Genomic DNA, 14,797 nt, shown 5'->3' with positions numbered 1-14,797 from the left:
TACACATTTTTCTCAAGTGCTCATGGAATATTCTCCAGCATAGATCATATCTTGGGTCACAAATCAAGCCTTGGTAAATTTAAGAAAATTGAAATCTTATCAAGTATCTTTTCCAGCCACAACGCTATGAGACTAGATATCAATTACAGGAAAAGATCTGTAAAAAATACAAACACATGGAGGCTAAACAATACACTACTTAATAACCAAGTGAGCACTGAAGAAATCAAAGGGGACATCAAAAAATATCTAGAAACAAATGACAATGGAGACACGACGACCCAAAACCTATGGGATGCAGCAAAAGGAGTTCTAAGAGGGAAGTTTATAGCAATACAATCCTACCTTAAGAAACAGGAAACATCTCAAATAAACAACCTAACCTTGCACCTAAAGCAATTAGAGAAAGAAGAACAAAAAAACCCCAAAGTTAGCAGAAGGAAAGAAATCATAAAGACCAGATCAGAAAAAAATGAAAAAGAAATGAAGGTAATTATAGCAAAGATCAATAAAACTAAAAGCTGGTTCTTTGAGAAGATAAACAAACTTGATAAACCATTAGCCAGACTCATCAAGAAAAAAAGGGAGAAGACTCAAATCAATAGAATTAGAAATGAAAAAGGAGAAGTAACCACTGACACTGCAGAAATACAAACGATCATGAGAGATTACTACAAGCAACTCTATGTGAATAAAATGGACAACGTGGAAGAAATGGAAAAATTCTTAGAAATGCACAACCTGCCGAGACTGAACCAGGAAGAAATAGAAAATATGATCAGACCAATCACAAGCACTGAAATGGAAACTGTGATTAAAAATCTTCCAACAAACAAAAGCCCAGGACCAGATGGCTTCACAGGCGAATTCTATCACACATTTAGAGAAGAGCTAACACCTATCCTTCTCAAACTCTTCCAAAATATTGCAGAGGGAGGAACACTCCCCAACTCATTCTACGAGGCCACCATCACACTGATACCAAAACCAAAGATGCCACAAAGAAAGAAAACAACAGGCCAATATCAATGATGAACATAGACGCAAAACTCCTCAACCAAATACTAGCAAACAGAATCCAACAGCACATTAAAAGGATCATACACCATGATCAAGTGGGGTTTATTTCAGGAATGCAAGGATTCTTCAATATACACAAATCAATCAACGTGATACACCATATTAACAAATTGAAGGATAAAAACCACATGATCATCTCAATAGATGCAGAGAAAGCTTTCGACAAAATTCAACACCCATTTATGATAAAAGCCCTGCAGAAAGTAGGCATAGAGGGAACTTTCCTCAACATAATAAAGGCCATATATGACAAACCCACAGCCAACATCATCCTCAATGTTGAAAAACTGAAACCATTTCCATTAAGCTCAGGAACAAGACAAGGTTGCCCACTCTCACCACTATTATTCAACATAGTTTTAGCCACAGCAATCAGAGAAGAAAAAGAAATAAAAGGAATACAAATTGGAAAAGAAGCAGTAAAGCTGTCACTGTTTGCAGATGACATGATACTATACAGAGAGAATCCTAAAGATGCCACCAGAAAATTACTAGAGCTAGTCAATGAATTTGGCAAAGTAGCAGGATACAAAATTAATGCACAGAAATCTCTTGCATTCCTACACACTAATGATGAAAAATCTGAAAGAGAAATTAAGAAAACACTCCCATTTACCCTTGCAACAAAAAGAATAAAATATCTAGGAATAAACCTACCTAGGGAGACAAAAGACCTGTATGCAGAAAAGTATAAGACACTGATGAAAGAAATTAAAGATGATACAAATAGATGGAGAGATATACCATGTTCTTGGATTGGAAGAATCAACATTGTGAAAATGACTCTACTACCCAAAGCAATCTACAGATTCAATACAATCCCTATCAAACTACCACTGGCATTTTTCACAGAACTAGAACAAAAAATTTCACAATTTGTATGGAAACACAAAAGACCCCGAATAGCCAAAGCAATCTTGAGAACGAAAAATGGAGCTGGAGGAATCAGGCTCCCTGACTTCAGACTATACTACAAAGCTACAGTAATCAAGACAGTATGGTACTGGCACAAAGACAGAAATATAGATCAATGGAACAGGATAGAAAGCCCAGAGATAAACCCACACACATATGGTCACCTTATCTTTGATAAAGGAGGCAAGCATATACAGTGCAGAAAAGACAGCCTCTTCAGTAAGTGGTGCTGGGAAAACTGGACAGCTACATGTAAAAGAATGAAATTAGAACACTCCCAAACACCATACGCAAAAATAAACTCAAAATGGATTAAAGGCCTAAATGTAAGACCAGACACTATAAAACTCTTAGAGGAAAAGATAGGCAGAACACTCTATGACATAAATCACAGCAAGATGCTTTTTGACCCAGCTCCTAGAGAAATGGAAATAAAAACAAAAATAAACAAATGGGACCTAATGAAACTTAAAAGCTTTTGCACAGCAAAGGAAACCATAAACAAGACCAAAAGACAACCCTCAGAATGGGAGAAAATATTTGCAAATGAAGCAACTGACAAAGGATTAATTTCCAAGATTTACAAGCAGCTCATGCAGCTCAATAACAAAAAAACAAACAACCTAATCAAAAATGGGCAGAAGACCTAAATAGACATTTCTCCAAAGAAGATATACAGATTGCCAACAAACACATGAAAGAATTCTCAACATCATTAATCATTAGAGAAATGCAAATCAAAACTACAATGAGATATCATCTCACACCGGTCAGAATGGCCATCATCAAAAAATCTAGAAACAATAAATGCTGGAGAGGGTGTGCAGAAAAGGGAACCCTCTTGCACTGTTGGTGGGAATGTAAATTGATACAGCCACTATGGAGAACAGTATGGAGGTTCCTTTAAAAACTAAAAATAGAACTACCATACGACCCAGCAATCCCACTGCTGGGCATATACTCTGAGAAAACCATAATTCAAAAAGAGTCATGTACCAAAATGTTCATTGCAGCTCTATTTACAATAGCCAGGACATGGAAGCAATCTAAGTGTCCATCATCTGATGAATGGATAAAGAAGAAGTGGTACATATATACAATGGACTATTACTCAGCCATAAAAAGAAACGAAATTGAGTTATTTGTAGTGAGGTGGATGGAGTTAGAGTCTGTCATACAGAGGGAAATAAGTCAGAAAGAGTAAAACAAATACAGTATGCTAACACATATATATGGAATCTAAGGAAGAAAAAAAAAAGGTCATGAAGAACCTTGTGGCACGATGGGAATAAAGAAACAGACCTACTAGAGAATGGACTTGAGGATATGGGGAGGGGGATGGGTAAGCTGCGACAAAGTGAGAGAGTGGCATGGACATATATACACTACCAAACATAAAATAGATAGCTAGTGGGAAGCAACCACATAGCACAGGGAGATCACTCCCTCTTGTGAGACCATTAGAATCACAACTAAGTGCTGAACAATCATCGACAGGAAGACATGAACTCACCAAAAAAGATACCCCCCATCCAAAGACAAAGGAGAAGCCACAATGAGACGGTAGGAGGGGCACAATCACAATAAAATCAAATCCCATAACTGCTGGGTGGGTGACTCACAAACTGGAGAACACTTATACCAGAGAAGTCCACCCACTGGAGTGAAGGTTCTGAGCCCCATGTCAGGCTTCCCAACCCGGGGGTCCGGCAATGGGAAGAGGAATTCCTAGAGAATCAGACTTTGAAGGCTAGCGGGATTTGATTGCAGGACTTCGACAGGACTGGAGGAAATAGAGACTCCACTCTTGGAGGGCACACACAGAGTAGTGTGTGCATTGGGACCCAGGGGAAAGAGCAGTGACCCCATTGGAGACTGAACCAGACCTACCTGCTAGTGTTGGAGGGTCTCCGCCAAGTCCTTTGAGTTTTAAGCTGTTGCTAGTAGTACTCTGGCGAATAGTCTAGTTCTTATGATTATTTGGGTTTAGGGCTAAGCATAGTGGGGTATCTAATCCCAGTTTGGGTCTTAGCTATCGTGTGATCAGGATATGTTAAAGTCACTTTCATAGTTTGTTTTTACTTTAATTATGGCTTTTTACAGCTTAATTAAGCTCTAACTTTATCTTGTATAATTCTTTAACATGCTTTATGCCATAATTCTATTAATTCGGGTCAATCGTATGGCCGCGGTGGCAGGCACGAAATTTACCAACCCTGATTAATATGACTTAGTCAAACTTTCGTTTATGGCTCAATTCTTATCACTGTTGTCTCCAGTGGGGGTGTGATTGAGCAAGGTGTTGTGAGCTGCTGGTGCGGCATACTTGTTACCTGCTCCTTTTAATCTCAGTGATTTAGAGGGCATTCTCACGGAAGTGTGTATACTTGCATGTGTAATTCTATTAAAAACTAATAGAAAGGCTGGGACCAAATCTTTATGTTCATGGGGACAGTGAGCCCATCTAGACATTTTCCGTGTCTTGCCTTAAGAAGTGTTTAAGCTACATTAACTTGTTATATATAGGTGGTGTTTGTATGGTTGTGTTGAGTGGTTTATGTCAGATTTAGTATTAAATTTTTGATAAAATGGCTGGCGAATCTATTTGTCTGTCTATATGGGTGGTGAATATCTAAGTAGCTCATTGGTATGATGGGGGGGTTAAAGGTTAATTTATTCTGATAGGTAAATATTTTAAATCGGGGGGAGAATGGAGTGCTATGTCCTGTGACCATTGAATTGCACAATGAAGGTTGTTCATGCTAGTAAATAATTTTAATTAAGTCCAGCTACAATTTGCTTGACTGTGTTAAGACCTTTTAAGGTCATAGCTGAGTCCAAGCATCCCCGCCAAAATTAAAAAGTACCAAATGCATGAAACCACAGTTATGTGTGAGCATGGGCTGATTAGTCATTAGTCCATCGAGATGTCTTATTTAAGGGGAAAGAGTGGGCGATTTTAGGTGAGATGGCCCTGAAGTAAGAACCAGATGTTTGATAAAGTTCACCAATAGAAACCCCCACAAGTTATGGGTCCGGAGTGAGAAGAGGGACATCAACCCACTCGGCAGGGTTGATGGTTTCATGCAGCCTGGTGATCAAGCTCATGGTCCAATGGACAGGATTACAGGTACATTGGTAGAGACTGATTTAACCTAATGTATTATGTACGACCAATAAATTATATGTACGATGCAATATCAATGATTTAATGTACATGCTTATTAGGCATGTGGTGAATAATGTAATGCACGGTTATACATACAATTTATATATGTATATATGGAACGCATGTATTTATTGATGTGACAGTGCAGACATGCACAAAATACATGACATATATGTGATAAAATGGGTTGTTTTAGTACTGACATAGTACTGTAGTTTTATGAATGCCTTATAATATATTTCAGGGAATAGTTTATATAGAATTTCAGCTTTGGGTGCTGGTGGTGAAGTTTAGGGCTTCTTCCTTGAGTCTTAGGGAGGTGTGTCGTTCTCCTTTTCTGGTTTACAAGACCAGGGTATTGTGTTATACTACAACTTTTCATTTTAGAAATTTGTTTTCAATGATACTAGTTACTGGTATTAACACTAGGATTAAAAGAAAGTATAAAATAGATGCAAGTTGTCCGATAATGATGTATGAATGTTCTACCGGTTGTCCTCTGATTCATGTTAGTGTTAGTAAGTCTGCTACTGACATTCAAAATAAGAGTTGGCTGAAAGGTTGGAATATCATGCTTCGCTGTTTGTATGTGTGGAGTATTGGAATGAATGCCAGGGTTACGACTGAGAGTAATAGGGCTAAGACTCCTCCTAGTTTGTTGAGGATTGATTGTAGGATTGCATACGTGAATAGAAAGTATCATTCTGGCTTGATATGCAGTGGAGTATTGAGTGGGTTTGCTGGGGTGTAGCTGTCAGGGTCTCCTAGTAAGTCGGGTGAGAATAGGGCTAGTATTAGTGAGGCTAGAATTAGTAGTAGGGCGCCTAGGATATCTTTGTTTGTGTAATAGGTGTGGAATGGGATTTTGTCTGTGTTGGATGAGATTCCTGTGGGGTTGTTGGATCCTGTTTCATGAAGAAATAGTAGGTGGACGGCTGCTAGCACTGTGATGATGAAAGGGAGAATGAAGTGGAAGGCAAAGAATCATATGAGTGTTGCTTTGCCTACAGAAAAGCCACCTCAAATTCATTCGACAAGGGTGGTGCCGATATATGGGATTGCTGAGAGTAGGTTTGTGATGACTGTTGCGCCTCAGAATATTTGTCCTCAAGGTAGTACGTAACCTATGAATGCGGTAGATATGACTGTAAGTAGTAGGATGATTCTAATGTTTCATGTCTCTTGAAAGGTGTAGGATCCATAGTACAGGCCACGTCCTACATGAGTGTAGAGGCAGGTAGAGTCTATGGAAGCTCCGTTTGCATGTATATATCGAAAAATTCATCCATAGTTGACGTCTCGGCAGATGTGTGTTACTGATGAGAAGGCAGTTGTTGTGTCTGGTGTGTAGTGTATCACTAGGAATAGGCCTGTCAGAATTTGTGGGATCAGGCAGATGCCTAGTAAAGAGCCAAAGTTTCATCATGACGAGATGTTTGACAGGGTTGGGAGGTCAATGAATGTGTTGTTGATGATCTTCATCAGTGGGTGGTTTTTTCGAATGTTGGTCATTGGTTTTCTTATAGTTGAGTGACAATGATGATTTTTCATGTCATTGGTCATGGTTGGAGTCCATGTGAGAATAACAATGACATACATTGTATTTATTTTAAGTATTATTTTTGTGATTAGTTCTGTGGGGGTTTCTTCAAAACCTTCACCTATTTATGGGGGTTTAGGGTTGATTGTGAGTGGTGGTGTTGGGTGTGGAATTGTGTTGAATTTTGGTGGCTCACTTTTAGGTCTGATAGTGTTTTTGATTTATTTAGGGGGAATGTTAGTTGTGTTTGGTTATACAACAGCTATAGCCACTGAGCAGTATCCTGAGGTTTGAGTTTCTAATAAGGTTGTCTTGGGGGCAGTTCTTTTGGGGTTAATAGTAGAGTTTTTAATGGTATTTTATATTTTGAAGGATGAGGAGGTGGAAATTGTGTTTAAATTCAATGGGTTGGGGGACTGAGTTATTTATGATACCGGTGATTCTGGTTTTTTAAGTGAGAAGGCTATAGGGATAGCGACCTTATATAGTTATGGTACTTGGTTAGTGATTGTTACTGGTTGGTCATTGTTTATTGGTGTTGTGGTTATTATGGAGATTACTTGGGGTAATTAAATAAGAGTATGCTAAGGGTGAGGGTGATGAGAAATGATAGGAAGTATAGTTTAATAAGGCCTTTTTGGTTTGAGATTAGTATGGAGGATTTTAGTTGAATGAGGGATGTGGGTTTTGGTAAGATAGTTTCTAATCCGATTAAATCTAGAAGAGAGGATGCTAATTTTTGGCTCATTAATAAGTTTAGATAAGGGGGTAGGTGGTATATAATGGTGGGGAAATATCCTAGGAGAGTAGAGAATTTAAAGGAGTTTGAGGGGTAGGTATATTTTAAGTTTTGTGTGTTGAGGTTAACTTCGAGCGCTAGCACGAAGCCCAGAGTTGTTACTATAAGAGCAGTTAGTTTTAAGTGCAGAGGTATGGTTATTAGGGGGATGGTTGTTGGGGGAATGTTGTTGGAGATGATGAATCCAGCAAAGATAATTCCGATTAGTAGGCGTTTGATAGAGTTAATTAGGAGGGGGTTGTTTTCATTGATAGGAGCTGAGGAGGAGAAGCGGGGTTGTCCCAGTAGTGCGAAGAAGATAATGTGAGTGCTATAAGATGGCTGTGAGGGAGGTGGCAGAGTTATTAATAGGGCTCAGGCGTTGGTATAAGACGTGTTGGCGGTTTCGATGATCAGGTCTTTAGAATAAAAACCTGTGAGGAAAGGCATTCCTGTCAGTGCTAGGCACCCAATGATAAGGGCTGTTGCAGTAAAAGGTAAGTAAGGTCTTGAATAGGCCTCCTATTTTTCGAATATCTTGTTCGTTGTTTAAGCTGTGGATAATAGATCCAGAGCACATAAATAGTGTGGCTTTAAAGAAAGCATGTGTGCAAATATGCAAGAAGGTTAGCTAGGGCTGGTTGATGCTGATTGTTACCATCATTAGGCCTAATTGGCCTGAGGTAGAGAAAGCAATAATTTTTTTAATATCATTTTGGGTGAGAGCGCATATAGCTGTGAATAGAGTGGTAAGGGTTCCTAGGCATAACGTTATTGTTTGAATAAGTTTATTGTTTTCTGTTAGGGGGTAAAATCAGATAAGTAGGAAGACCCCTGCTACGACTATTGTGCTTGAGTGGAGTAGGGCTGATACAGTCGTGGGACCTTCTATTGCTGGGGGGAGTCAGGGGTGAAGTCCAAATTGAGCTGATTTTCTGTCTGCGGCTAATACAAGTCCTGTAAGGGGGAGGTTTAAAGAGTAGGTTGAGTATAAAACTTTGTTGTAGGTCTCATGCGTTTGAGTTGGATGGAAATCATGCTATTGATATAATGAATCCGATAACCCCGATGCAGTTATATAAGATTGCTTGGAGGGCAGCTGTGCTTGCGTCTGTTCATCCATATCATCACCCGATGAGTAGGAAAGATATGATTCCAACTCCCTCTCACCCAGTGAAAAGCTGGAAGAGATTGTTGGCAGTAACAAAGATTAGTATGGTAATGAGGAAGAGGAGTAGGTATTTGAAGAATTGATTAAAGTAAGGATCTAAATGTATGTATCATATTGAGAATTCTATGATAGCTCATGTAATAAACAATGCTACTGGTACAAATATTATTGAGAAGTAATCTATTTTGAAGCTAAGCGTTAATTTAAGGGTTTGGATGGTGATCCAATGACAGTTTGAAATGATTATTTCTCGGCCTGTGTGAAGGAATATTATCATTGGGATTAGGCTGGTAATAAAAGTACATGAAACAGTATTTTTTACATATGATGGGTATTTATCACTTTTGTAGAAATTTGTGTTAGTTATTATAATCAGGATAATTAGTACTCAACATCAAAAAAACAAACTGATTAAAAATGGGAAAAGGACATGAATAGACATTTTTCCAAAGAAAACATACAGATGGCCAATAAACACATGAAAAGATGCTCAACATTGGTAATCATCAGAGAAATGCAAATTAAAACCACAACGAGATATTATTCACACCTGTTAGAATGGCTACCATCAAAAAGAACACAAATAACAGATGTTGGCAAGGATGTGGAGAAAAGGGAACAGCGTACACTGTTGGTGGGAATGTAAATTGGTGCAGCCACTGTGGAAAACAGTATGGCAGTTCCTGAATAAACTAAAACTAGAACTACCGTATATACTGAGTATATGTCTGAAAAAAAAAGAAAACACTAATTCGAAAGGATACTTGCACCCCAATGTTCATAGCAGCATTATTTACAGTTCCCAAGATATGGAAGCAATCTAAGTGTTCATCAACAGATGAATGGATAAAGAAGATGTGATATATACGTAGAATGGAATACTACTCAGCCACTAAAAAGAATGAAATTTTGTCATTTGCAGCAACATGGTTGGGCTTGGAGGGTATTATTTCACTGAAATAAGTCAGACAGAGAAAGAAAAATACTGTATGTTATCATTTATATTTGGAATCTAAAAAATAAAACTAACTAGTGAATATAACAACAAAGAAACAGATGCACAGATATAGAGAAAAATTTTGTGGTTACCAGTGGGGAAGGGTAGGGGGGAGGGGCAAAATGGAGGTAGGGGATTAAGAGGTACAAACTATTATGTATAAAATAAATAAACTACAAGGATATATTGTACAGCACAGGGTTTATAGCCAATATTTTATGATAACTATAAATAGAGTATAATCTTTCAAAATTGTGAATCACTATGTTGTATCCCTGAAACTTATAAGTCAACTATATCTCAATAAAAAAATAAGACAACAAACATAACAAAACAGAAATAGAGTCATAGATAACAGAGAACAAACGGGTGTTTGCCAGAGGGAATGAGGGTAGGGAGAATGAAAGAAATAAGTGAGTGAGATGAAGAGGTACAAACTTCCAGCTGCACAGGAAATGAGTCATGGGTATGAAATGTACAGTGTGGGGAATATAGGCAATAACTATATAATATCTTTGGTGACATTGTAACCAGACTTATTCTGGTGATCACTTTGAAATGTATAGAAATACTGACTCACTATGTTGTGTATCAGGAACTAACATAATGTTGTAGGTCAATTATAATTCAAAAACAAACAGACAAACATAGAAAAAGAGATCAGATTTGTAGTTACCAGAGGTGGGGGGGTGGGAGGAGGGGGAATTGGAGGAAGGTGGTCAAAAGGTACAAACTTCCAGATACAAGATAAATAAGTACTAGGGATATCATTTATAACATGATAAATGTAATTAACATTTCTGTATGTCAAATAAGAAAGTTGTTAAGAGAATAAATCCTCAGTTCTCATCACAAGAATAAAAAAATTTTTTTCTATTATTTCTTTAATTTTCTACCTATATGAGATGATGGATGTTCAGTAAACTTATTATGATAATCACTTCATGATATATGTAAATCAAATTATTATTCTGTATTCCTTAAACTTATACAGTGCTGTATGTCAATTATACTTCAATAAAACTGGAAGAAAAAGAAATCAGGGGACTTCCCTATTGGCACAGTGGTTAAGAATCCGTCTGCCAGTGCAGGGGACATGGGTTCGAGCCCTGGTCTGGGAAGATCCCACATGCTGCAAAGTAACTAACCCCGTACGCCACAACTACGGAGCCTGCGCTCTAAAGCCCAAGAGCCACAACTACTGAGCCTGCATGCTATAACTACTGAAACCCATGCACCCTAGAGCCTGCACGCCTCAACTACTGAACCCATGTGCCGCAACTACTGAAGCCCGTGCACTCTAAGGTTAACGTGCCACAACTACTGAGTCCATGTGCTGCAACTACTAAAGCCCACGCACCTAGAGGCCATGCTCCACAACAAGAGGAGTCACTGCAATGAGAAGCCTGCACTCCACAACGAAGAGAAGCCCCCATTCACCACAGCTAGAGAAAGCCCGTGCACAGCAACAAAGACCCAAGGCAGCCAAAAAAAAAAAAAAAAAAAAACTGTCTTGAGGGGAGCTGGTTTAAAAAAAAGAAAAAAGAAAAAGAAATCAGTATGAGATGTCACCTCATGGCTGTTAGAATGACCATCATCAAAAGACAAGGGATAAGGTGACCATATGTGTGTGGGTTTATCTCTGGGCTTTCTATCCTGTTCCATTGATCTATATTTCTGTTTTTGTGCCAGTACCATACTGTTTTGATTACTGTAGCTTTGTAGTATAGTCTGAAGTCAGGGAGCCTGATTCCTCCGGCTCCATTTTTCATTCTCAAGATTGCTTTGGCTATTCGGGGTCTTTTGTGTTTCCATACAAATTGTGAAATTTTTTGTTCCAGTTCTGTGAAAAACGCCAGTGGTAGTTTGATAGGGATTGCATTGAATCTGTAGATTGCTTTGGGTAGTAGAGTCATTTTCACAATGTTGATTCTTCCAATCCAGGAACATGGTATATCTCTCCATCTATTTGTATCATCTTTAATTTCTTTCATCAGCGTCTTATAATTTTCTGCATACAGGTCTTTTGTCTCCTTAGGTAGGTTTATTCCTAGATATTTTATTCTTTTTGTTGCAATGGTAAATGGGAGTGTTTCCTTAATTTCTCTTTCAGATTTTTCATCATTAGTGTATAGGAATGCAAGAGATTTCTGTGCATTACTTTTGTATCCTGCTACTTTACCAAATTCATTGATTAGCTTTAGTAGTTTTCTGGTAGCATCTTTAGGATTCTCTATGTATAGTATCATGTCATCTGCAAACAGTGACAGCTTTACTTCTTCTTTTCCGATTTGGATTTCTTTTTCTTCTCTGATTGCTGTGGCTAAAACTTCTAAAACTATATTGAATAATAGTGGTGAGAGTGGGCAACCTTGTCTTGTTCCTGATCTTAGTGGAAATGGTTTCAGTTTTTCACCATTGAGGATGATGTTGGCTGTAGGTTTGTCATATATGGCCTTTATTATGTTGAGGAAAGTTCCCTCTATGCCTACTTTCTGTTTTTCTCTTTCTGACTTACTTCACTCTGTATGACAGTCTCTAGGTCCATCCACCTCACTATAAATAACTCAGTTTCGTTCCTTTTTATGGCGGAGTAATATTCCATTGTATATATGTACCACATATTCTTTCCCCATTCATCTGTCGATGGACACTTCAGTTGCTTCCATGTCCTGGCTATTTTAAATAGTGTTGCAATGAATATTGTGGTACATGTCTCTTTTTTTTTTTTTTTTTTTTAATTTTTTTTTTTTTAAATTTTATTTATTTTTGGCTGTGTTGGGTCTTCATTTCTGTGCGAGGGCTTTCTCTAGTTGCAGCGAGTGGGAGCCACTCTTCATCGCGGTGCGCGGGCCTCTCACTGTCGCGGCCTGTCTTGTTGCGGAGCACACGCTCCAGACGCGCAGGCTCAATAGTTGTGGCTCACGGGCCTAGTTGCTCCGCGGCATGTGGGATCTTCCCAGACCAGGGCTCGAACCCGTGTCCCCTGCATTGGCAGGCAGACTCTCAACCACTGCGCCACCAGGGAAGCCCCATGTCTCTTTTTGAATTATGGTTTTCTCAGGGTATATGCCCAGTAGTGGGATGCTGGGTCGTATGGTAGTTCTATTTGTAGTTTTTTAAGGAACCTCCATACTGTTCTCCATAGTGGCTGTATCAATTTACATTCCCACCAAAAGTGCAAGGGGGTTCCCTTTTGCCACACCCTCTCCAGCATTTATTGTTGTAGATTTTTTGATGATGGTCATTCTGACTGGTGTGAGGTGATACCTCATTGTACTTTTGATTTTCTTTTCTCTAATGATTAGTGAGGTTGAGCATCCATTCATGTGTTTGTTGGCAATCTGTATATCTTCTTTGGAGAAATGTCTATTTAGGTCTTCTGCCAATTTTGGGATTGGGTTGTGTGTTTTTTTTGATATTGAGCTGCATGAGCTGCTTGTATATTTTGGAGTTTAATCCTTTGTCAGTTGCTTTTTTGCAAATATTCTCTCCCATTTGGAGAGTTGCCATTTCATCTTATGGTTTCCTTTGCTGTGCAAAAGCTTTTAAGTTTCATTAGGTCCCATTTGTTTATTTTTGTTTTTAATTCCATTTCTCTAGGAGCTGGGTCAAAAAGGATCTTGCTGTGATTTATGTCATAGAGTGTTCTGCCTATGTTTTCCTCTAAGAGTTTTATAGTGTCTGGGTTTACATTTAGGTCCTTAACCCATTTTGGGTTTATTTTTGTACACAGTGTTAGGGAGTGTTCTAATTTCATTCTTTCATATGTAGCTGTCCAGTTTTCCCAGCACCACTTTTTGAAGAGGCTGTCTTTTCTCAATTGTATACTCTTGCCCCCTTTGTCAAAGATAAGGTGACCATATGTGTGTGGGTTTATCTCTGGGCTTTCTATCCTCTTCCATTGATCTATATTTCTGTTTTTATGCCAGTACCATACTGTCTTGATTACTGTAGCTTTGTAGTATAGTTTGAAGTCTGGGAGCCTGATTCCTCCAGCTCCGTTTTTCTTTCTCAAGATTGCTTTGGCTATTCAGGATCTTTTGTGTTTCCATACAAATTTTGAAAATTTTCCTTCTAGTTCTGTGAAAAATGCCATTAGTAGTTTGATAGGGATTACATTGACTCTATCGATTGCTTTGGGTAGTATAGTCATTTTCACAATGTTGATTCTTCCAATCCAAGAACATGGTATATCAGTCCATCTATTTGTGTCATCTTTAATTTCTTTCATCAGTGTGTTACAGTTTTCTGCATACAGGTCTTTTGTCTCCTTAGGTAGGATTATTCCTAAGTATTTTATTCTTTTAGTTTCAGTGGTAAATGGGAGTGTTTCCTTAATTTCTCTTTCAGATTTTTCACCATTAGTGTATAGGAATGCAAGAGATTTCTGTGCATTAATTTTGTATCCTGCTACTTTACCAACTTCATTGATTAGCTCTAGTAGTTTTCTGGTAGCATCTTTAGGATTCTCTATGTGTGGTATCAAGTCATCTGCAAACAATGACAGTTTTACTTCTTCTTTTCTGATTTGTATTCCTTTTATTTCTTTTACTTCCCTGATTGCTGTGGCTAAAACCTCCAAAACTATGTTGAATAATAGCGGTGAGAGTGGGCAACCTTGTCTTGTTCCTGATCTTAGAGGAAATGGTTTAAGTTTTTCAACATTGAGAGTGATGTTGGCTGTGGGTTTGTCATATATGGCTTTTAATATGTTGATGTATGTTCCTTCTATGCCTACTTTCTGGAGAGTTTTTATCATAAATGTGTGTTGAATTTTGTCAAAAGCTTTTTCTCATCTATTGAGATTATCATATGGTTTTTATCCTTCAAGTTGTTAATATGATGTATCACATTGATTAATTTGCATATATTGAAGAATCTTTGCATCCCTGGAATAAACCCAACTTGATCATGGTGTATGATACTTTTAACATGCTGTTGGATTCTGTTTGCTAGTATTTTGTTGAGGATTTTTGCATCTATGTTCATCAGTGATATTGGCCTGTAGCTTTCTTTTCTTGTGACACCTATGTCTGGTTTTGGTATCAGGGTGATGGTGGCCTCGTAGAATGAGTTTGGGAGTGTTCTTCCCTCTGCAATATTTTGGAAGAGCTTGAGAAGGATAGGTGTTAGCTCTTCTCTAA

General features: G+C 38.2%; 1 pseudogene; it reads right to left on the bottom strand.

The window, feature by feature from the left end:
* Positions 1-7,260: 7,260 nt before the first annotated feature.
* On the bottom strand, positions 7,261-14,569 carry LOC132373095 (NADH-ubiquinone oxidoreductase chain 5-like; annotated as a pseudogene).
* Between the last annotated feature and the right edge of the window lie 228 nt (positions 14,570-14,797).

This window comes from Balaenoptera ricei, chromosome 10, assembly GCF_028023285.1.
Source record: "Balaenoptera ricei isolate mBalRic1 chromosome 10, mBalRic1.hap2, whole genome shotgun sequence".
In the NCBI taxonomy this organism is placed as follows: domain Eukaryota; kingdom Metazoa; phylum Chordata; class Mammalia; order Artiodactyla; family Balaenopteridae; genus Balaenoptera; species Balaenoptera ricei.
Note: the sequence above shows the minus strand (reverse complement) of the source record. Positions and strands in the feature narration are given on the sequence as shown.